Here is a 25266-nt window from a genome sequence, read left to right on the forward strand (position 1 = left end):
TCAGGAGCCTCTGACCAGGGTTGCTACCAGTCGGCCATCTTCCCAGAATCCCCGCCCATAGATTCTTAAATACTGTGTTTATATTATTATTTTTTAAGAAACGTAGGCATTTCAGTTTGCATTCCCCTTTTACTAAAGAGTTATTCCACTGACAATTTCTTTGTATAAATATTCATGAATTTATTGACTTTATTTTTGGTTTTGTGGCATTGTCATCTAAGAATGTTTTTTCTTCTATTTTGTAAACCTTGCAAAGGCTATCTATTCCTATTTGGTTAATACTTGTGAGCATTACATTCGTGTTGGAGAAGAAGGAATATTCTCTATTTTGAGGTTGCAGAGTACCTTGTATCTACCTACCTTATTGGTATGTCACAATGGTCTTCTATATCCTTACCTATTTTGTCTACTTGATCTGTTTTGAACTGAGATTGTCAAGACGATGCATCCTCTTTTTAATGGGTTTTTATATCACCCTTTCTTCCTTAAAATTTTGGCTTCATGACAGTGATTACTGTGTTTCTGGTGTATAGATTTTCATAAATATTGTATTGTGAATTGTGGCTTTTAGCATTATAAATCGTCTTTTTTACTTTTAAATTAATGCCTTTTGGTCTGAATTCTATTCTGTTTGATATCAGAAAATTGATCTCTGATTTATTATTGTTTTCATTTGCCTGGTATAGCTCAGCTCATCTTTTTTATTTTTAGGCTTTCTGAATTATTTTATTTGAAGTGGTATCTCTGTGCACAACAGGTTTTGCTTTGGGAAAATTCCATGTTTTATTAAATAGATACCTAAGCTATTGTTATTTTGTCTTAAAGCAGTGAGATATAAAAGTTTACTGGAATCAGGGTATTATCAATTATCTGTAGCAGAAAAACACTTCATCTTGCCACATTGTACTGTATCCATCCCCAGAGAGATGTTATGAAGTTGGAATTAATTGAATTACTTGAAGGGCAGAATGAATTTTTTAAAAGTTTGCATTTTTGAGTGAAAATGAGTGCTAAGAAAGAATGTAAAAAAGGATTTAGAACATGTTTTTCTAACTTTTATGAATATATCAAAGGCTTGAAATAAGAGTAAATCTCAAAGGATATAAAACACAAAATTTGAGAAATTAAGGTTCTACTTTCACATTTTCTATTTCTTAACAGCGAACTTTCAGAGAGTCACTCAGACTACTCTCTAAGCCTCAGTTTTGTTACTGAGAAAGTGAGGGATAAATTACCTTTGCTAAAATTTTTGTACCCATCAATGTTTCCAATTCCATAATCCATCCTTCATAATGCCTCATACCCTGGGAAAGTTTTAGTGTGCTGCTTGTCTTGAAAATCTCTTACAATAACTTCCCTTTGTCTTTATTATGTGTCTGAATAAAAAAAAGCTTTTATAAAATAATAGATCTTCATTTTTTAAATTTCAGAATACAGGGTACACACATTTTGGTTACATAATTTGCTTTTGTACATTTTAAGTCAAAGTTATGTGTATCCTTCACATAGAAAATATGCATTTTACCTGATAAGTATATATTTACCCAGCCCTTCCTTCCTCCACTTCGTTTCCACTGAGTTTTACTTCCATATGTTTACATAAGTATTGATTGACTAGTCCCAACTTAATATTAAGTACATCTAATAATTGTTTTCTCTTCTTCTTCATTTTTTTGTTGAGACAGTCTTACTCTGTTGTGCAGGCTAGAGTACCATGACATCAGCCTAGTTCACAGCAATCTCAAACTCTTGGGTTCAACTAATCCTCTTGCCTCAGCTTCCAGAGTAACTGGGACTACAGCCATCTGCCATAGGCACAGCTAATCTACCTTCCTTCCTTCCTTCCTTCCTTCCTTCCTTCCTTCTTTCCTTCCTTCCTTCCTTCCTTCCTTCCTTCCTTCTTTCCTTCCTTCCTTCCTTCTTTCCTCCTTCCCTCCCTCCCTTCCTTTCTTCCTTTTTCCTTTTTTCTCCTTTCCCTTCCCTCCCCTCCCCTCTCCTCCTCTCCTCTCCCTTCCCCTCTCCTCCCCTCCCTTCCTTCCTCCTTCTTTCTTCTTTTCTTTTCTTTTCTTTTCTTTTAGAGACATGCTCAAGTTGATCTGGAATTCCTCCAATCAAGCAATCCTCTTCTCTCTCAGTCTCCCAAAGTGCACCAGCCTTTTTCCCCATTTTTGTATACTTCATTTAGAAGAATGCTCTCCAGTTTCATCTATGTTACCACAAAAGTACCAGATCGTCACTTTCTTTTATGGCTGAGTAGTACTCCATATTATAGATATGCCACGTTTTATTAATCCACTCATATACTGAAGGGAACTTGGATTGCTTCTACATTTTTGGGATTGTGGATTATGGTGCTATAAACATTTACGTTCAAGTGGGTTTTTTTCTTTTTTGTTTTGCCTTTTTTGGTTGTTGTTTTTACAAAATGTCTTTTTTTTCCTTTGAGTAAATACTTAAGTAGGATTGTTGGATCAAATGGTAGGTCTACTTTTAGTTCTTTAAGATAGCTCCATACTACTTTCCATTGAAGTTCTCCTAGTTTACACTTAAAAATAAAAAAGGAGAAATCACAACTGATATCATGGATATATAAAACATTTCGACAGTATAAAAATCTCTGTGCTTATAAACTTGAAAATTTGGAGGAAATGGAGAAATTCTTGGAAACAAATAATTTCTGTAGGCTTAATCAAGAACTAGAATCCCTGAACAGACCAATATCAAACACTGAAATTGAAGCAGCAATAAAAAAAATCTTTTAGGAAAAAAAGTCCAGATGGTTCCACACCAAATTTTACCAAAAGTACAAAGAGATTTTTCCTATACTGCAGAAATTATTCCATAATGTTGAGAAGGAAGGAATCTTCCTCAAGTTTTTCTGCAAAGGTAATATCATTTAGATACCAAAGCCAGAAAAGGACATAATAAAAAAACTACAGACCAATATCCCTTAGGAATATATATGCAAAAATTCTCCGTAAAATCTTAGCAAACTGAATTCTGTGCACAACAAATAATTCATCATGACCAAGTGAGCTTCATCCCAGAGATGCAAGGATGGTTCAGCATATGCAAATCTATAGATGTAATTCATCACATAAACAGAAGCAAAAACAAAGAACATATGATCTTTTTAATAGACAGAAAAAGCATTTGATAATGTTTAGCACCTTTTTATAATAAGAATGCTTAACAAAATAGGTATAGATTAGATATACTTCAAAATTATAAAAGCCAAATATGACAAAACCACAGCCAACATCATATTGAATGGGGAAAATTTGAAAGCAATCCCACCTAGAACTGGAACCAGTTAAGGTTGCCCACTCTCACCACTTTTATGCAACATACTGCTGGAAGTTGTAGCTATAGCAATCAGACAAGAGCAGGAAATCAAGAGTATCCAAATGGGGAAAGAAGAAGTCAAACTACTGCTTTTTACTGATGATATGATCTTATATCTGGAAAACAAAGATTTAATCATGAGACTCTTGGAATTGATAAATACATTCAGCAAAGTCTGTTTCTTAGCTTATCAACTTGGACTGGTAGTTATTTTTTTCTTCAATATGAAAAGTGGGAATTAACTAAAGTTGAACACTACTTTTCCTTTCTTTACAAAATTTAATAATTATTATATTATTTTTTATTCTTCCATCTTGTAACTTTAAATAATGTGCTTCATAATAATTATGATTCATTAGTTTGTTCATGTGCTGTCTTTCTATTTTTTGGCTGTAGGCATCTAATGTGATAAGTTTCTTGCTTAAGACTGCTTTTGCAGTATCCCACTGCTTTGGTACCTTGTAGTTTCAATGCTGTTATGTTTGAGGAATTTAATAATTTCCTCCTTTATTTCTTCCTTGACCCAACAGTCATATAGCATAAGGTTCTTTAATTTCCATGCCTTTTTATGAGGATAAAAATTTTTATTTGAGTAGAGTTCCACCTTTAGTGCCTTGTGGTCTAAGGAGAGACAAAGTGTAATTTCAGTTCTTTTAATTTTGTTGAGGTTTGATTTGTATCCTAGGATATGATCTGTTTTGGAGTGTGTTCCATGGGCTGAGGAGAAGAACATATATTTCTTAACTTTGGGATGATGTATTCTATATATGTCCTTTAAGCCCATTTGTTCTAGGGTCACGTTTAAGTCCCTTGTATCTTTGTTTAGTTTCTGTTTAGAGGATCTGTCCTGTTCAGCCAGAGGGGTGTTAAAGTCTCTAGCTATTATGGTGCTAGGTGATATCACATTGCTCAGACCAATGAAGGTCTTTTTCATAAATCTGGGATCATTTGAGTTGGGTGCATAGAATTGAAATGTTCTCTTGTTGTATTGTTCCCTTGACCAGATGAAGTGACCATCTTTGTCTTTCTTAACTTTAGTTGCCTTAAATCCACTTGTATCTAAAAATAAAATTGCAACCCCTCCTTTCTTCTGATTTCCATTTGCCTGAAATACTATTTTTCGTCCCTTTATCCTGAGCCTATATTTATCCTTCAAGGATATTTCCTGGCAATAGCATTTGGATGGCTGTACTTTTTTATCCAGTCAGCCAGCCTGTGCCTCTTCACTGGAGAAATCAAGCCATAAACATTAAGTGAGGGAATTGATAAGGGTGGTGGAGTTCTATTCATCTTATTTTGTCTGTTACTTAATTTAAGTCTGCTACTTAATTTACTCCTTGGTGCCATTGTGGAAGCTAGGTTTTGTCCTTTAGTTTCTGGTTGTTTACTTTGCTAGTGGGCCATTGTGATGGTCAGTGTTGAGAAGGGGTCTAAGTATTTCCTGTGGAGCTGGTCTTGTTGTGCTAAATTTCCTCAATGTTTGCATGTCAGTAAAAGATTAGATTTCTTCCTCAATTTTGAAGCTTAGTTTAGCAGAATAGAGAATTCTGGGCAGACAATTGTTTTGTTTAAGAAAGTTAAAAGGTAGATGACCATTCTCTTTTGGCTTAGAAAGTTTTAGCCATAGGTTAGTTGGTGCTTACTCCTGGCTGCTTGCAGAATTTTCTTTTTGGTCTAAACTTTGGACAGGTTCATTATAATGTGTCTTGGAGATGCTCTGTTTTTATTATGATGACTTCGGGTTCTATATTCCTCTAAAAGAAATGTTTCAGTATCTTTAGTGAAATTTAGGCATTTGTATTTATGATATCTTCCAGCAGGACTTCTGTTCATTTGGGATGATCTTCTTCCCCTTCAGTGATCCCTATAATTCATATGTTTGAATGCTTTTTCTAGTCCTATAATTCTCTGAGAGAATTTTCTGCTTTTTCTCTCTTCTTTTCTGCCTCTTTAACTACCTGGGTTAGCTTAAGAGCTTTATCCTTTATCCTCTACCTCTGAACTTCTTTCTTCTCTGTGGTCTAATCTGTTATTTATACTTTCTATTGCATCTTTAAGTTTCCTGATTGATTTCTTCAAATTCTTAAACTCCACCATATCCTTCATGTCTTTCATCCACTTTTGGTTCTTTTTATTTTTTTACTTGCTCATAAATTCCCTTTCTTGCCTTTGCTATCCATATTTTAAATTCCATTTCTGTCATTTCCATCAATTCTTTATAGGTAGCATCCTCTGACGTAGCTGCCTCATGGTCACTTGGCGGGGGGGTTGCTCTGCTTTGTTTTTTTGTGTTACTGGGATTTTTCTGTTGGCTCCTCCTCATGTGCATTTTTATTTTTCACTTCCCCTACTTTTATTCTCCTCACTACCTCCTTTGCTTTATATTACTTTGTTTCAGAGCTTAGGTGTTGAAGTGGCTTTTTGGTATAAGGCCAAATGGAAGAGAAGGGTAAAGAGCGAGAAAAGAGAAGAAGGGAACAAGAAAAAAAAAGCCAAGGGGAGTGAAAGAGAGAAAGATAGTGACAGGAGAAATGGTGTTGTTCAGCAATTTGCTATGAGGGGCTGGGTTGGGCAGGCCCTTGACATCAGGAGCTCCTTACCTGCCTGGGCAAAAGCAAGACTTCATTTCTACCAAAATGAAAAGAGGAAAAAAAAACATTAAAAATTCAGCTGTATGTAAGAGGGGGACCTGCCAATACTGTCTTTCCAAAGGCCAAAGCTAGAAGGATACCCTAGATCATGAGCTTTTGGGCTCCTTGAACCAGACCAATGCTGTGATCCCCCCACAGGCAGATCAATGCTGTGGCCCCTCAGCATTCAGAGAAAGGAAAAAAAATAAAGAAAATTAAATATACAATTATATAAGATAAAGAAAAAAAGGGATATCTTGGCTGTTATATGAGAAATTTATGTGGAAAGGATGAGAAAAGTAGAAAAATCTCTATCAAAAGAGAGCAAAAAGGAGAGAAATAAAAAAGAGAGAGTAAAAGCAGCTGAAAAACTGTAACAGAAATGGAGAAGCCCTTGCTTTTAATGAAAGTAAAAATGAAAAAATAAAAATACATCCAACAAAGCAATCAAACAAGAAAGCCAAAGCAATATATATATTGCAATATATTGCCTGGGCACCAGTTTGCACTGTGGTGTTGGAAACAGAAAACATATGCTGTTTTGCTGTGAAAAAATTAGGGCCAGAAGCCACCCTTTTAGTTGCAGAAATTAGGTCATGTCATCCTGACTTATATGCTCTTGATCAGGGCCTGGTTGCTTTGTCAGCATTCAGTCCCTAAAGGATTAGAGTCCTGAAGCTCTTGCCAGATTCTTTAGGAGGCATGTCAGACACTGCCCCCTGACAATTCCTGCAGCTGGTCCTCTCACCCCGAGGGTGAATGCCTGAGCTCAGCAGGTGTACCAGAAATGTCCATGTATTGGGACCCTGTGAACTGTTTCTCTGGCATGGCCTTCCCTCAATGGTCATGTCTAGCTAGCAGCCAAGCTTATATGGGAGTTCCACCCCATCTGATATTCAAGCCCAGCTGGTGGATACTTTGTGCACCCACTAATTTAAGTCTTTTAAGACCACTCCAGTGAGCAGGTTTAGCCCAAAATAAAAAACTACAGGACAGCCCTATCCTGTCCCCAGTCCTCCAGGAGGGCTAGCTGGCCAGTCCCCACCCATTCCCAAACACTCACCTTCTGTGCTGGTTTTCCTCAGCTCCAGACCTTTTTGTAGGCTCCTGTAGTCCACCACTACTTCACTGTGCCCCTGGAGTGATGTCCCTGGGTGGATTCCCCCTTTCAGAGGTGGTTGGCGTTTCCCTGCCTCTCTGTGTGTGGCTAGTAAGAAGATGTTTCTAGTCTGACATCTTGCTCCATCCCTGAGGGCTTTCTTCAGTGTAGGTGATATGTGAATCTTGGGCAAAGTGATCATAATGGCATCAGACAGATATAGAGATATTTGCAGCAGAGATGAACTTCTCAATGACTTGATAAAGATAAGAAATGAGACACATAATCTAAATAAAACACAACCTGGTTGTAACTTTCTCATGTCACTCAGGGTTTTGAGTAGTTCAACATCATGCACTGTTACAGATTCCAGTACTCTTCTATTGGACCATATAAGAGCCCAGTCTTACTGAGGGAGTACAGGAGAGTGCTTGGCCCTTGCTCTTTGACAGTTCATTGACATCACTTTTTCTGCATCTATAAGAATAGTGATTAAGCTCTGGCGTGGAAATGAATAGTGTGAGTTAAATGTGTATAATGGCTCTGCCACTTACTGCCCATGTGATTGCGAAAATGTTGATTCGTCTCTTAGTGCCTAAGTTTCCTTATCTGTAAAATGAATAGGCCATGAAGTTGTCAAAATTAAAGCAGTGAAACATGCAGGGGGGCATTAGCACACTGTAAACCCTGCTTGTGTTAGCTGTTGTTGTTATCATCATCATCACCATTGCCACTACTACCTTAGCTACTTTTATTCCATGATGCTCTTGCCCTATTCAGACTTCTCAACATCAATAGTGCTTTTCATTGTAACTTCTGTATTTCTTCCTGCCCTTATAGCCTTTAGAAATGTGTAATTCCAGCCCTCTTTTCCTTCACAAAAGCCACCTCCAAAGTCAGGCCATGCTTCTTTCTTTCACTGAAGGAATAAAAGCCTCAATCCTTTGGAATGATGAACTTTCATTTCCCTTAGTGGATATATGCTTTGAAACAATGACCTGTCCCTGATTGCCTCTCTAGAGGACAACTTGTCTTTTTCCTATTAGGGTTAAAGAGCAGCTATGCCAGACTCCTCTTTTTTGAGGAGCCTAAAGTAGTAAAGAAAGGGAACAAACATAAGATGTCAATTAATATTTTAGTAATTTACACTGAACCATTCCTCTGGGAAGAAAGGTGTACAAATAGAGAGGTGGAGAGTGACAGAATATGTTAAGAGTTCACATCAGAAGCCAAAGCAATCACTACATGGAAGGCAAAGGTGTTAATGCCGTACAGAGTGGGACTTTTATTTCTTAACATAAATACAAAATTTGTGTCTTCAAGTATAATTGGTACTGAATTCTCCACTTGGGACAGTATGGGAAGACAATTTTTTTTTAAACAAATAATTCAAATGTGCAGAAAACTTGCAAGACTTTCAAAGAATTCCCATATACTCTTTACCAACATTTATAAATTATTAATATTTTGTTACATGACTTTTTTGTTTCTCTCTCTCTCTATATATATATCTATATATAATATAGATATTACATATATATATACACACATATATATATTATTTTTCTGAAAGTGTTGAGTACAAGTAGACATCATAATCTTTTCTGTTTCAATATGTCATTGTGTTTTTTAAGAACAAAGGTGATTGCTTACATAACCATAGTATTGTTATCAATTTCAGGGCATAACATTGCTATATAACTTTATGTGGTCCAAAGTTACCATCCTAATTTTTTCAGTTGACTCAATATTGTACTTTATAGCATATACTGTATATATTCTGAAGTACAGATTCTACTGCTGGATAAAAAAATTCACTCAGTTATCATATCTATGTAATTTCCTTTTAAGTGAAAGAATCTGAAGGCTTTCTTTGTCTTTTATGATATAGATATTTTTGAAGATTTCAGGCAGATAGTATGTTCTGCAGTTTGCACCTGTCTGATGCTTTCTCATGATCACATGCAAATGTGATTCCCCAGGTGAAATACTATATATGAGATGTTGCTTCCTTCTCAGGGTATCGCCTTTGGCACAAACAAAGTTTGTTATCTTCCTGTATTAATTTTCATTAGCTGGTTAAGGCATTGTCAGATTCTTCACTCTATAGCTAACTATTTATCCTCCTTGCAACCAGTAAGGAATCCACGAGAAACACTTTGAGATCATGCTAATTTCCTGCTCCTCATTAAGCTTTCTCCCCGCGTTTTAGCATGTGCTGATGAATCTTGCCTAAAACACTCTTTACCATGTGACAGCTGTAAAATCTTTACAACTCTCTCATTTCCTCCACATTTATCACATGGCACTGTACTGTTAGAAAGAATCCGGAGGGCAGATTTCCATTCTTAGTATTAATGAATATAATCACACTTATATACTAAGATTATCATATTCTTTAACATGTTATTAAATGTATAACATGAAAGTTAAATATGTGATATATTTACTATTCCATTTAATACATTGTATATTAATTCTATAGAAAATGAAATGAATTATACGGAAATATAAGAAAATATAACAATATGATTTATTTCTGTATTTCCTTCCTTGTGTTCCATAGACTATTAGAATGGAATGATCAAAAAATTAGTTGTGACTTAAGCTTAGGGAATTTTAAATAAAAAAAAAATCAAGTTGAATAATATGATGGAGAGAAGACCCATTTTTTACCTGCTTTTCCAAAAGATATGGACCTGTAGGACAAGAAAACGAGAGAGATAACATTTCAACAAATTTTGAAGAAGAAAATAACATAGGGGAGGATGTCACAGGTTAGAGGAAGTGGCAGTCTAGAGACAGCATACAGAAGGGGCATGAGGAGGAGAAGGTCCATGGTGATAGTATTCTGGCAGGTTCATGACTGTCATCTGCTGAGAGAAAATATTTTTTTCTTGTATTTAAGCTCTATTTTCTAAAGGACAAATAATCCTTGTGTATGGGGCACAACATGTTTCGATATGTTATATATACCATGGAATGATCACATCACACTAATTAGCATATTTATCGTTTCTTTTTTTTAAGGCAGAATTTTTATTTATTTATTTATTTATTGCAGTTTTTGGCTGGGGCCGGGTTTGAACCTGCCACCTCCGGTATATGGGGCCGGCGCCCTACTCCTTTGAGCCACAGGTGCCGCCCATATATTTATCATTTCTTTATGTTGAAAACATTTAGAAGTCTCTCTTATAGCTATTGTGAAAGGCACAATACATTACACATAGTTAACTATAGTACCTTGCTGTACAATAGAACACCAACAGCTATTCCTTCCATCTAACTAACTGTGCTCATTGACCAACATCTCTCTTTCCCTGTCTACCACCCTGCACTTCCAAGTCCATGGTAACTACCATTCTATTCTTTACTCTTATGAGTTCTACTTTCTTAGATTCTGCATGTAAGTGAGATCATGCGGTGTTTATCTTTCTGTGCCTGGATTATTTCACTTAACATAATGTTCTCTTGGCTCATCTATGTTGTTGCAAATGACAGAATTTCCTATTGTTTTTTTTTCCCAGACTGAATAGTATTTCCCTGTGTGTGTGTGTGTGTGTGTGTGAGAGAGAGAGAGAGAGAGCGAGAGAGCGAGCGAGAGAGTGAGAGAGAGAGAATATATATTTAAATGTGTGTATATATATATATGTTTAAAACATTTTCAAACTCCGTCAATTTTTGGTGGATACTTACGTTGTCTTTATATCTTGGCTATGGTGAATAATGCTGCAGTGAACATAGAAATGCAGATATCTCTGTGACATATCAATTTCAGTTCCTTTAGATAACTATCCAGCAGTGGTAGCTTTCTTGAGAAATCTTCGTATGATTTCCATAGCAGTTGCACTAATTTACATCACCACCAACAGTTTACAAAGGGTCCTTTTCCTTCACATCCTCTCTAACACTTGTTATTTTTCATCTTGTTGATAATTGCCAATTTAACAGGTGTGAGGTGATATTTCATTGTGATTTCAATTTGCATTCCTCTGATAATTAGAGGTGTTGAACATTTTTATCTGTTGGCTATTAGTATGTCTTTTCAGAAATGATTTTTCAAGTCTTTTGACCATCTTTTTAATAGGGTTGTTTTCTTGCTATTTAATAGATTGAGGTTTTTTTTTTTTATATTTTGGATATTAGCCCATTATCTATGTATTATTTGAAATATTTCCCAATCTGTGAGTTGTCTCTTCACTCCATTATTTCCTTTTCTGTTAGTTTGATATCACATTTGTTTATTTTTGCTTTCTTTGCCTGCGCTTTTGGTGTATCTAAGAAATCTTTGTCCAGATCATCATGGAGCTTCTGAGAGGAAATGATTTTATTTTATTTTTGAGACAGAGCCTCAAACTGTCACCCTGGGTAGAGTGCTGTGGCACCGCAGCTCACAGCAACCTCAAACTCTTGGGCTTAAGTAATTCTCTGGCCTCAGCCTCCCAAGTAGCTGGGACTATAGGTGCCCACCACAATGCCCAGTTATTTTTGGTTGTAGTTGTCATTGTTGTTTGGCAGGCACAGGTTGGATTTGAACTCTCCAGCTCTGGTGTATGTGGCTGGTGCTTTAGCCACTTGAGCTATAGGTGCTGAGCTGAGAGGAAATGATTTTTATCAGAGATGTATATTCCCAGATATTTTAGGACATGCAAACTTCAGGGAAATTACTTCCCTCATGCCCTTTCTTAAGGAGCTGTTAGAGAATGTACATCAACAGAATGTGGGCATAAACTAGAAAGAAGCAGCACAGAATCCAGAAAGCAGTGCATCTATTCCAGAGGAAAATAAAATAAAATCCAAGATGACCCTTGGTGAGCAGGCACAGAAAGAAAGTGGTTCTAGTTGGAGTTAGAGCTTGAGAAATTCTAAAAATGCAATTGCCAAAATGTAAATTATGGGTGCATTGGTGTCTGGAGACCTATGAGATAAACTCAGTCATGTATGTGGCAAATAAAAAGTTTAGATTTGTTTTGGAGGCAATGACCCCACCTTGAAGGACCTGTATTAGGTAGAAGACTTAAAATTGCTGACTTGGGAATTAAAATATCTTCTGACTTACTCTGACATCAGACAGCTAAGGACATTAAAATATCTTAGCAGGAAGGACCATCATTTTACAAATAGAAACTTCTTTTCTAACTACCTTTTGAACATTAGACACCTAAGGATATCTTATTATAAAATCAAACACAATAGAATATTACAGATACTGTATACAGTTCATAGAAGAAATGGGGTTTTAATCATGTAGTTTAATGATACGGCGGTAAACACTGAAGACATTATAAAAAGTGATGTAACAATACTGTAAGGATGGTGGAAGTTAAGTAGGGGTATATTACTGAGGTGAATCTTACATTTTGGAGCAGAAAGATGATAGATATTGTATAACATTGATTAATATAAAAGCAGCATGAGAATACTTATAAATATGAAGGTGGCCACGTTAGAAGAATTAAGGTCATTAAAATGTTTGCCTTTTTTGAGCAGGTGTGGGATGGGGAACACTGGGCCAGTGGATGGACTTTATATACGGTTAAAATTTAAAAATCATGTTCACTTTGCTAACCATGTTCACATTTTTGACAAAATAAAGCGAAAGCAGATCCTTAGAGTAAATTTCACAGTGAAGTAGGGAGCATTTTTATATTTATTTGGATACAACAACTTTTTTTCAAGAACTTTTTATTGCAATCACAGCAGGAGCAAGTTTTCTGTGTAATTTCTAGAGATACATGTTTGCTTACCAACTACCAAATTCAGTAGATGTAGTTGAAAAAAAATCAAATTAGGCATATACAAGTTATGACTTAAGGTACTATTCTGATTTCACAATCTGAAAATAAAAAGGAAATTTTGACATCTATGGTTTTATTTTGTATTTCTGCATATGTAATAGCAACAGAATTATATTTTGTGTTAGTATTGATTCCCAGGCGATTGATATTGCATATGTACTGTGATCACAGTGCTGATATCAGTAATAATGCACCTGCCCTACAGATATGGGGTGAAACTTGTGATGGGTAGTAGGTAGGTAGGAGACGTAAATTGGACATCTATTTAATTAAGTATTCAGATGAAAGTTTCCTATGTTTGAATCTAATCTGTTTAAAGTTTGCTCTAATGTATTCTGTCCTACTTATTTATGAAGTGTTCTACTGAGGCTAGACCCTCTGACATACCTCCATTCCTTGCAAATATTAGGCAATTTTTTACCTCCGCTAAAGGATTTCAGTGTTTGTGTTATCTCATCAGTACTGCAGTTCTTTTTCATCACAATTCCCAAGTTATCTAATCTCTCGTTGTTCTTTATTATTTCTGCACAACATGCAGACAAACCTAAATCCACTTACTTGATACCTGAATGTGAAAGCAGACAAGAAGTCAGGAAGATTGAATGTATAACAGTGAGAGTGTTTCACAACTGCTTATTTTAAAGGAAGACTGCGTTCTTCCTTCTTTTTCATTTACTTTTATATTCCCCTTTTTATTCTTAAATTTTTTATTGGCATATAAAATTTTTATATTTTAAATTCTTGGGAATATATAAATTTTTCTTTTTAATAATTAATACTTTTCATTTTTAAATTACAACATAGAAATTGTGTATGTTTATTGTGTACAACATGATGTTTTGAAGTATACATACACTGTGGAATGGCTCAATGCCCATTGACATACGAATGGATAGAGACCATGTGGTCTATATATACAATGGAATAAACTTCAGCCTTAAAAAAGAAGGAAATCTTATCATTTGTGATAACATGGATGAACCTACAGGACATTATGTTAAGTGAAATAAGCCAGGCACAGAAAGACAAATACCAGATGATCTCACTTACATGTGGAATTTTAAAAAGTTGAACTCAGAGAGGTGGAGAGCACAATGTTGGTTATAAGGGGCTGGAGGCTGGGGAGATATTGGTTAAAGAATGCAAAATTTCAGATAGCTAGAAAGAGTAAGTTAAAAAGATCTACTGTGCAACATACATGCTGTAATTAATAGCAATTCTTGAAAATTTCTAAGAGTAGATTTGAAATGTTCTCACTACAAAAATACACATATAACAAAAGTATGTGAAGTAATGCATATATGTTAATTAGATTGACTTAGCCATTTGTATCCCTTTTTAATTTTCATTTTACCCTTCATTTAAGACACCCAATTTCTTTGCCATCTTGTAAAGCAGTAGTCTCCAGCTTTTTTTGGCACCAGGGACTGGTTTCATGGAAGACAATTTTTCCATGAACCAGGGGTTATGGGATGATTCAACTGAATTCCATCTCCTCCTCAGACCATCAGGCATTAGATTCCCAGAAGGGGTACCCAGTCTAGGCTCCCTCCCATGGGCAGTTTACAGAGGGTTTGCCATTCTATGAGAATCCAGTGCTGCTGCTTATCTGATGGGAGGCAGAGCTCAGACAGTGACGTGAGTAATGAGGAACAGCTATAAATACTGATGACGCTTCATTAGCTTGCCTGTCCCTTACCTCCTACTATGTAGCCTGGTTCCTGACAGGTCGCCGGTTGGTGGAAGTGGTCTGCAAACAATGGGTTGGAGACCTCAACTCTAAAGGACTCTCCTATCCATTTTGGTTTCTTTCACTTTTCCACAGGAGAAATAATATCATAGAAACTTGAATAGTGGCTATCTTAAAATGATCATATAGTTTGCCTTTTATTTACTAGAATAATTTGACACTACTTACTTTTCTCCTCTTCCCTCTTTTTAACTGGAGTGTTGGTAAATCTTTGTATAGAATTTTAGGAATCCATTGTTTTGAAGGGCAGGAGTTATTTTATTTTGCAAAATACTTAGCAAAGCTGTTATAAGAGATGACTGGGGAAAGGATGGTCATATTTATAATATACCATAAAATTTGCGTGCAATTAAATTGAATTAATTTGCCCACAAACTTTATGGATACCCTGTTATAGAAACTTGGAAGCATTAGGAATTAATTTGTGAATTAATTTATAAATTAATTTGTGAATTAAATTGCACATAGACTTTATGGACATTAAAAGTGAATATGGCTGATTTTAGATTAATTATGGATCAAGAAGGGCATTTTTCCATTGAAATGTTAGACATTTAATTTCAGAAGTTTGAGACATCTTAAAATCTAACATGATGGCTCTAAAAAATCTGAAGGAAGACATAGGAACCAATTCTAATACATTGTATTTAATAATTCTGCACATTAACTGTACGATTGTTCTGGAAAAGGCTAAATTATCTTTAAAACAAGATAAAATACACAATGACAGGTACCTCAGTATGTCTAGCTGAAGGTCAGATACAAAGTATATATTATTATTATTAAATGTTCAGTGTGAAAATATTCCCCACTCCTCCTTCACCGAAGTCATTGCTTGTTTGATGGCCCGGCTGCACTAGGTGAAATAAGTGCTTATAAAAATCTATTAGATAAGAAACTGACCTCTTGATTCCCCTGATTCACAGAGAATGGTAACAGAAAAATTTACTAGAAAGCAACACCATTAATTGTGCACTCAAATGCCTTGGGATACACCGTAGACTGCCAAAGGTCATCCCAAAAAGCATACATCAGAATGCTACCTGATAGCACTTTCTAGCCTATTGAATGGAAATGGTTACCTATTTCGGTTAAGCCACAAATTCAATTCCCTACAGGAATTTCAGATAAATTTCTTTAGTGCTCTCATGTATTTGCCTGAGTCAATTTGTCATTTAGAACTAAGTGAAGAGGAATAGTGTATATACTGAAAGCCTATGCAAGTTTAAAGTGAGGCAATGTATGTGATTATTCCTCCTCCAATTGTATTACTGTCTGGGCAGCAAAGATAACACTCTGCTATTTGGGACTGCGAATTCAGCCACCAGATGATAGCTGCACTAACCAATGCCATCATTATTTAATAGACCAGTCACCCAAACCTGTGAAGGGACAGAAACATCTCTCACCCACAAGGTCTTTGAAACTCAGTAGAGTCACTTGCTGAAGGCATAGAGTCCACTGCATTGGTTCAGGAAGAAAGATGTCTTTCTCAAGGATGGGATGGGGAAAGCTTATCTGAGGCACAGTTATCTTTCCCACGGCCACTGAAGAACTGCCATCTGAAGGAGGCAAGTAAGAGAAACCTGGCAAGAATCCATGCCTTTGTTTTGTAACTTTCAAAACAAGATGGCAATATCTTTCATTAGCTGGCAGAGAGTACCTGCTGCTGCTCTTTTTCCCTCTCTTCATCTGGGTTCAAAATAATTACAATTATTTATCAGATCCATAGTGTGTTGAACTTATAATTTTCTTGTCTGCAGTCAGGCCTCCAGGGCTGTGCTCTGGGGAGGAATGGTTATCAGGTATTACCACCTTTATAAGTATCTGTATACGTTACAAGTTCAGAGATTTCCCTCTAAGATTTTGCAGGTCATAATTTGCAGATAAAATTTCAAGGATGGCTACTCAAGCATCCAATAAACACATAAAGGCATGGACTCAGGGACTATCTGAACTGATGATCTGGACACATTGTCAGCACAGACACACTGTCCTGAAAGCACTTCTTGCTCACCCACATTGACTAGTCTAGACACATTGACAGGCCTAACCCACTAATTACACCCGGCATCCAGGCTCGGTATACCCTTCATCAATTGACCATCTCAGATAGATCCTACTGCACTGACTTAGGGCAGAAATTGAATCTGAGACTACTCAAAATTCCCATCAGGGTGGTCTCTCCTGTGGTTGTAAAAAATTATGGTTCTTATTTAATCACTCCAAGCTCTGAAGTGAAAACATCCAGGGATCACCTAAAAAACAATTCCTGCTTTTCTTTCTTTCAGCCTCTTTTTCACAAAAGGCTGCTGCTTTCATGACTCTTGTAAGTAGTGATCATCTTGAGGCATGAATACAATTAGATTATTTACTTGATATTTTAAAAATCAATATTGGAAGTTTTATAATGTGAAACATCACAAAGATGTCTTTTATTTTAAATGTAATGGTGGCTTAAGTATAAGAATTGTACATTTTGGTAGACTCTCTTTCTATAATTTTCAGTAATGGAAAAGTACATGAAAATTTCAAAATTTTAATCATTGTATTCAAATGTGATATCTTAGAGGAATTATGTTGTCAATTGTGTTTATAATGACGTATATTCATGTACTATTTGATTAATTAGTAACAATAATGACCTCTAGTATGGTATAATTTATGTTTAGTACAGGTGGCTCAGGTAAACCAATTTGAGTCACGATTCCTTCACATTTGCTGCAGTATCTCTCATTCCTTTATTACAAAAAGAATATGGATACCTGAGATACCTTTGTCAGCCTCACCTATAGAACGCTGGCTACTGTGCATTTAATTCTATACTTAACATGTTTGATAAATTTTAGCAGTGACAGTTATGGTTTTATGTACCTATAAAAAGGAAGGACATTTTAAAAAGAAAGAGAATCTGCTCTATTAGAGAAAGGAAAGACAAATGTTTTTGCAAAGTCTGATTTTTATTTTTGAGTGGGAATGAAAAAGAGTTGCATAAGAAGGTGTGTGATCAAGGAATACAGCAGCGTCTCAGGATACAAGATCAATACTTATAAGTCAGTAGCTTTTATATGTGCCAACAATAGTCAAGCTGAAAATATAATCAACGACTCTATTCCTTTACAGTAGTGCCAAAGAAAATGAAATATCTGGGAATATATCTAACAAAGGATGTGAAAGATCTCTATAAAGAGAACTATGAAACTCCAAGAAAAGAAATAGCTGAAGATATTAACAAATGGAAGAACATACCATGCTCTTGGTTGGGAAGAATCAACATTGTTAAAATGTTTATACTATCCAAAGCAATCTATAGATTTAATGCAGTCCCTGTTAAGGCACCATCATCATACTTTTTTTTTTTTTTTTGAGACAAAGCCTCACGCTGTCCCCCTGGGTAGAGTGCTGTGGCATCACAGCTCACAGCAACCTCCAACTCCTGGGCTCAAGTGAGTCTCCTGCCTCTGCCTCCCAAGTAGCTGGGATCACAGGTGCCCGCCACAACGCCTGGCTATATTTTTTGGTTGTAGCTGTCATTGTTGTTTGGTGGGCCCAGGCTGGATTTGAACCCACCATCTTAGGTGTATGTGGCTGGTGCCTTAGCTACTTGAGCCACAGGCGCCAAGCCGCACCATCATCATACTTTAAGGAGCTTGAAAAAATAGTGCTTCATTTTATATGGAATCAGAAAAAATCTCAGATAGAAAATACACTACTCCAAAATAAAAACAGATCAGGAGGTATCATGTTATCAGACTTCAGGCTATACTATAAATCTGTAGTGATCAAAACAGCCTGGTACTGGCACAAAAATAGAGAGGTAGATGTATGGAACAGAATAGAGAACCAAGGGATGAACCCAGATGCTTAGAGTCATTTGATCTTTGACAAACCTATCAAAAACATTCAATGGGGGAAAGATTCCCTATTTAACAAATGGTGCTGGGTGAATTGGCTAGAGACCTGTAGAAGAATGAAACTGGACCCCCATCTCTCACCATTAACAAAGATTGATTCTCACTGGATAAAACATTTAAATTCAAGACATGCAACTATAAAATTATTAGAAGATAGTGCAGGGAAAATGCTTGAACAAATGGGCCTGGGAGAATTTTTTTATGAGGAAGACCCCCCGAGGCAATTGAAGCAACACCAAAATTATATTACTGGGAGCTGATCAAACAAAAAAGCTGCACAGGCAAGAGCACGGTAAATAAAGCAAACAGAGAGCCTTCAGAATGGGAAAAGATATTTGCAGGTTATGCTTATGACAAAGGTCTGATAACTAGAATCCACAGAGAGCTCAAACTAATCGATAAGAAAAAAACAAATAACCCCATTACTATGTGGGCAAGAGACATGAACAGAAACTTCTCTGAAGAAGACAGGTGAATGACTTCTATACACATGAAAAAATGCTCATCATCTTTAATCATCAGAGAAATGCAAATCAAAACCACTTTGAGATATCATGTAAGTCCAGTAAGATTAGCCCATATCACAAAATCCCCAAACTACAGGTGTTGGTGATGATGTGGAGAGTAAGGAACACTTGTACACTGCTGGTGGGAATGCAAGCTAATATGGCCTTTTTGGAAAAAGTTTGGAAAATACTCAAGGAACTAAAAGAGGATCTACCATTTGATCCTTCAATCTCCCTACTAGGTATTTACCCAGATGATCAAAAATCGTTTCACAACAAAGACATTTGCACCAGAATGTTTATTGCAGCCCAATTCATCATTGCCAAGTCATGGAAGCAACCCAAGTGCCCACTGACCCATGAATAGATTAACAAATTGTGGTGTATGGACACCATGGAGTACGATGCAGCCATAAAAAGATGGAGACTTCACATCTTTTATGTTTACCTGGATGGAACTGGAACATATTCTTCTTAGTGAAATATCTCAAGAATGGAAATAAAAGTATCCAATGTGTTCAATACTACTATGAAATGAATATATAATCACCTATACATTCATAGGAATGATAAACCATAACTATAGTCCAGAAAGAAGGAGAGAAGAGGAAATAGAGGGGAGGGGAGGAGGAAGGCTGGGAGGAGGGAAGGTTTCTTTTGGGAATCCACCTACTGTGCACGATGCAATGATACATTTCTTTTTTTTTTACACCCCCCCCCCAGTGCAGTGATACATTTCTATACTATTAAGAATAGAGTATGAATGTTTTTGCCACAACAAATAAGTAAGCAAGGAGACGTTATGCTAATCAGTTAGATGTAAGCATTCCACATTGTATATCACATCAGCATATTGTACCCCATAAATGCATTAATGTACATAGTTACGATTTAATAAAGAATTTTTAAAAAAGTGCTGTTCGTATTATACGCCACTGTTATTTGCTTGCACTCAGACTCTGGTGTGGCCATATGTATATTCCTTGAATGTGAGTCAGTATCACCTAGTTGAGTCCGGCCTCTTGTACAATGCAGAGCTAAAATGACCTGTTTTCATTACCGATTTCCTAGACAAGAGCATAAACACCTGCCATAAATATTCAGGAGGAATTGACCTTCACGAAGAAACCTCCACGAATTAATGCCTGATATAGATGTTCTGAATTTAATGATTGGGTGATTTATAGCACATAAAAAAAATACTAGACCATGGTTAAACATGAGAAAGCCCTTTATCAATTCTATTATGCTCATTTTTCTTTCTCATCCTAAGAACAAATAATTGAATGTATTCTTACTCCAACTTCTTTGCTACAATACGATTTCTAGGGTATCTACTTTTATTTCACACATAGCAATATCTCTCTCACAGGAATGAGGCTTGAACACGTCAAAAAGTATTTTCTACGAAGCTTGGTGACAAACATTGTCATAGAAATTCTGTTAATATAATCAGGATAACAGACATCTTCTAGTTGACAACTCTGATGTATTAATGGGAAAATGAATTGTGATTTGGAATACATGGAGTTGAATCAGTTGCAGATTTGACTTCTGCTTGCTATGTCACTACATATTATTTTCAAACAACGTAAATTATGAAGAACAACTAAAAGTTTAAAAAGGATTTAATGTCATGCAGTGTCAGAAAAAAACGTATAATCACACATTAATTAATGCTGAATTCAAATTGAATTCTATGAGGATCTACAAATGCATCAGGGAAGGTGGTTTTAATCTATGCAACTGCAGCGAATAAAATAAATTAATAATAAGGCACAGAGGATGCTGTCAAATGTGTTATTCCTTCTTACAGGAAAGCAACTGCTTATGAGAAATTTCTCTGCAGGCAAAGTGAAACTCATAATTGACAGGAAAAAGGTAGAAAGGAAGACAGTGTCTTAAGTTTTGTGGAAGCGTTTACCTAGAACACTAAGTTACAAGAACTTTCCTTCCACATTTTGACCTCAAGGAAACGATCAGATCCCTTTCTGTGTGTGTCTGAAGTTCAGTAATGGCACAGTGTTGAAAAAGATGGAAATTTGAACACGAAGCTCTTTCTTTGGGAGAGACTACACACGTGCGTGTACAGCAAACAGAACGCCTCACGGAGGCATGCCTTTAAATGCACAAATAGCTTTCTTTGATGGCCTCTGTGAGCCACCCTGGCTATCAAGACCCACTTAGAGGCCAGTTCCCCTCCAAGGAGCAAACTCATCTCATTGACCACAACAGTCCTGATTTATTTAATTCTGTCAGCTCCTTAAATGATAACTGACAAATCGTCTCCTCTCCTTTCTGCATTCAGATTCCTGGATTTTAACTTGTTATCTAGTTCTCTCTTCTCCCTTTCATTGTTGTTTTCTCCTGAAAAGCTTTTCTCTCCCTTACCTGACACAAACGTATCCCTTCAGACCTGACTCCTCCTTATCACGTTACCTCAAACTCTGGCCCGGAGGTCTCTACCCTCCTCTGTGAGATTACACAGGATGGGGGTTTCTCAAAGCCTTCTTATCCTACTTGGGTCTCGGTAGCTCTCTTGAGCAAATTCTAAGGCTTACTTGGAGCTAATCCCAATTACACAAGGGTGTATCTGAGAATGAGAAGCAGCTAATATGAAAATAAATGGTAGAGAGAAAGATGTGCAGATTCATTTGAAAATGTTAGGCAAATGTCAGTTTATATTTTAAGCTAAAATGCAAATATGTCCAATCCTTTTTTATAATTTCCAGTTTAAAATTATATGTATTTACCATACATAATATGTTTGAAGTATATATACATTGTGAGCTGTCTAAACCTAGCTAAGTGACATATGCATTACCTCACATAGTTACTATATATATATATATAATTTATTTATTTTTTTTTTTGGTGGTCAAATATATACCATCTTGATTTCTCCTGACCACTTACTAAAAGGGAGTGAAATTATTGGTGTGTCAATGGATTTTTCTGGCAGGTGTTTTTCCTCTTCCATGTAATAAGGTAGGTTATTAAATCTTTCAGCAAATGATTGTGAGTCACAAAGGTTCAAGTATGAAGAATTATAGGTTTTTCTTATTCTATACAGACTGCATGGAGATACACATATAACTGGTAGTTTAGATCTTCCATGAATGGGTCTTTTATGAATTAAGACAAAAATAGGCCTTTGAGCTTTGAAATGGGAATAAAGAAGCAAATCTCACATTCAACCATTGTCTCTCACTAGTGAATTCATATGCTTAGCATTTTGTAAAAATAAATAAAAGCAAAAAATTTGATTTGTAAACTAAAAATAAAGTATTAAAAAGGGGCTCAACAGAGAGGAAAATGTATGCTTCATCTTAAAGAAATATTTGCCTTTAGCAAATAAGTGTTGTATTTTCTTTCTTGTAATAAATGTGTATAGTTTAGGGAGTTTCGCAATTTAAATCCACCACATAAAAATTGGAGAATATTTTGCAAACTGATTATCCCTGGAATGTATCCCAGGGTACTGCATACTAAAGGCTTCCCAGGCAGCAAATTCATTTTGATTTAAGGCTATACCCAGTATCAGATGCTTTTAAAGGCTATAAATAGACTCATTATTTATCAGGGTAGGATTTTTTAGAAGTTATTTATACTACATAAAATATCCCATTCTTAATACCTAAACCTGAACTAAAACTAAACCTGCAGGGTATTCATGACAGTTCATGTAAAGTCAGGATTATGCAAAAAAAAAAAGGCAACCTTGCATACTGAAAATGAAAAACAGTGTCCCTAACCAAGTCACTACTTGCTTATTAAAATAGTCAGGCTTCAGCAATAAAAAGCTTTCTTTCAAGAAACTCAATATGCTTAGGAAGCATCTGCGCCTCATTCCCCCAAGGGAAAGTCTACCTTCCTAGTCTACTTCTGTCTCTGCTCTTCAAATTCTTCACTTCTTTTGATTACTCTCCGATTACTTTCCCTCATTTTCCTAGGGATACGCTGATTTGTCTGTCCTGCATCCTTCTCAGACCACATATCATGACAGGACCCGCTAATATTTTATCTCTACCTTGACGCCCTGGCAGATCACCCCAATCTTCCCTCCCTCAAATGATTTATTGGTATACATCACTTATTTGGCCTCTACCATTAATGCCCAATTGTCATTAGTTTTATCTGCATTAGTGTTTCTTTCCATTTATATAGCAAACTCACTGAATTGGGCAGAGACCAAGTTTTAAATATTCTCATCTTCTGTTATAGTGCCTTGTGTATTATATATACTGAATAGATAACAGGTTTTTTATTGGTTGAATGGATATATCTAAGGGATTAGAGATACCTTGAACATTTCAACAAACATTCATATTCTGGGAATCCAGCTTGGGCTTTGCTTAGACTGAGATACTAGCTAAGTGTTCAACCCTTTAGCTTTGGAATACTACTACTTAGCTGAGACCTTGCAGACCCCTGTTGGAACACGAACTGTTCTTTCCTGTGGGCGTTTCTAGACCACACCACCCCTCTTAAATGTATACTATATACATAGAGATATAACTTAAGGGCTTTAGCTACTGTTTAATTTCATGCAGCCATCATTAGCTATTTATGATTATCATTCTGTACACGGACTCCTGACCATCATAACAGTCCTGCTTGGCTCTTCAGAGCAGGAATTTGACTTCGTATTGAAGCCCATTAGTTAGAATAGACTATGTATTATGTAAAAGGAAAGATGGCTTTCTTTGCTAATCCAATGAAATTTCTTTAATTTTAAAATTTATTCACATGAAATCTCTAGGAAGTGAAATCTGAATTTATCTCTATTTTACAAAATTGTTAGAAAATTTTTGGAAAGTTGTCATATGCATATATCCATGTGATATTTCTCCCTCCTTGCATATTACATAATCTGGAACTATTAAAAACTTAATTTTACAAGTTAATTGTCAGTTAAATGGTAGGATATGAGAACCTCTTAATCAAATGCTAGGATGAAAGAAACTTTTAATTTCTGTTTTTTAATGCTTAAAAATACACTGTTTTTGAAGACATGTAAATAAATTATTGAAATTATTTTCCATATTTTTGCCTTTAAACTGAAAGGTTTTTGTGTGTAGATTCCATCCTCGCTACTTGCCTTTTCTATCATTGAGACATACATCATAAATTCAGAATTAGAGTATCCTCACAGAAGATGCACGATTATCTAGGGCTTGTATCGAAAAGCATGAAAAAATTAGTATTAATGTTGGCATCCTTACTGACAGTTCAGAGAAACACAGAAAGTAGATGTTGTCAGATATGGGCATTAATGTAATCATGTGTAATCTAATAGCTTCAGAATTATGTAATGCTCGATTAAATGTCATATGTAAGACAACAAGGAGATAGCAAAAAGGATGAAGTATCTGCTTTTTCGTTGTTAATTAGATAAAATCATAAGAAATTAGGACTTAAGTAAGGGAACTGTGGGCCAGAGGCCTTAGGCTGAGGTGAAGGAAGCAGGCTGATTAGAATATTATATCTATTTGTTGGGCCTTCTACATGCACACTGCTAAGCACTCGCAGCCACTAAATTTTTATGTTTCATTACTACTAAACAAAAACTTAAAGAAAACAGGAAGTTATTTACAATTCCTACTAAGGGCTCTTCTTTGCCTATAAATAGAATCTAAGCTCAAATGCCAGGCCCGTGGCTAGAACCCTAGGTCACTTCATGCATCTGAGAATTTCTGTGCAGGTGTGTGTTCCAACATCACTATGGAAACATATGTCACACAAAGAAACCATGACATGCATGAAGACAGTTGTTTCATGGTGTGTTCAGGCATAAGCAGGAGCACAGTGAGTCATCACTGGGTGATGAGTGACGGAGGGCCATTTGGAGGATGGAGTGAAAGTGTGAATCATCTGTGGGTGTCTTGGAAAAGGCAAAACACATTAGCTGAGGTTCTAATTTTGAGACCTGGAATTTTACCATTGCAGATGTTGGTGTCTTTCAGCATTCACGGTGGACTAGTGCACTATGCTACAAATCCAGATGGATTTCATTCCTCAGTTTTCAATCCTGAGATTTGCGCTCCAGCACACAGGATTTCTACTCAGTCTTTCCTTGGGTCTTCAGTCCCTTTGCTGTCTAGTTCTAGAAAGTGCAGAGGAAAATCTGGAAATTGTTTGAGTACTGTCAAGAGTATAGCAACAAATTTGGGAGATTGACAATTTTTAAACATAATGTTATACTGGTTTAGCCAGTTCAGTTG

This window comes from Otolemur garnettii, unplaced genomic scaffold (assembly GCF_000181295.1).
Source record: "Otolemur garnettii isolate 467f Iridium unplaced genomic scaffold, OtoGar3 scaffold00003, whole genome shotgun sequence".
In the NCBI taxonomy this organism is placed as follows: domain Eukaryota; kingdom Metazoa; phylum Chordata; class Mammalia; order Primates; family Galagidae; genus Otolemur; species Otolemur garnettii.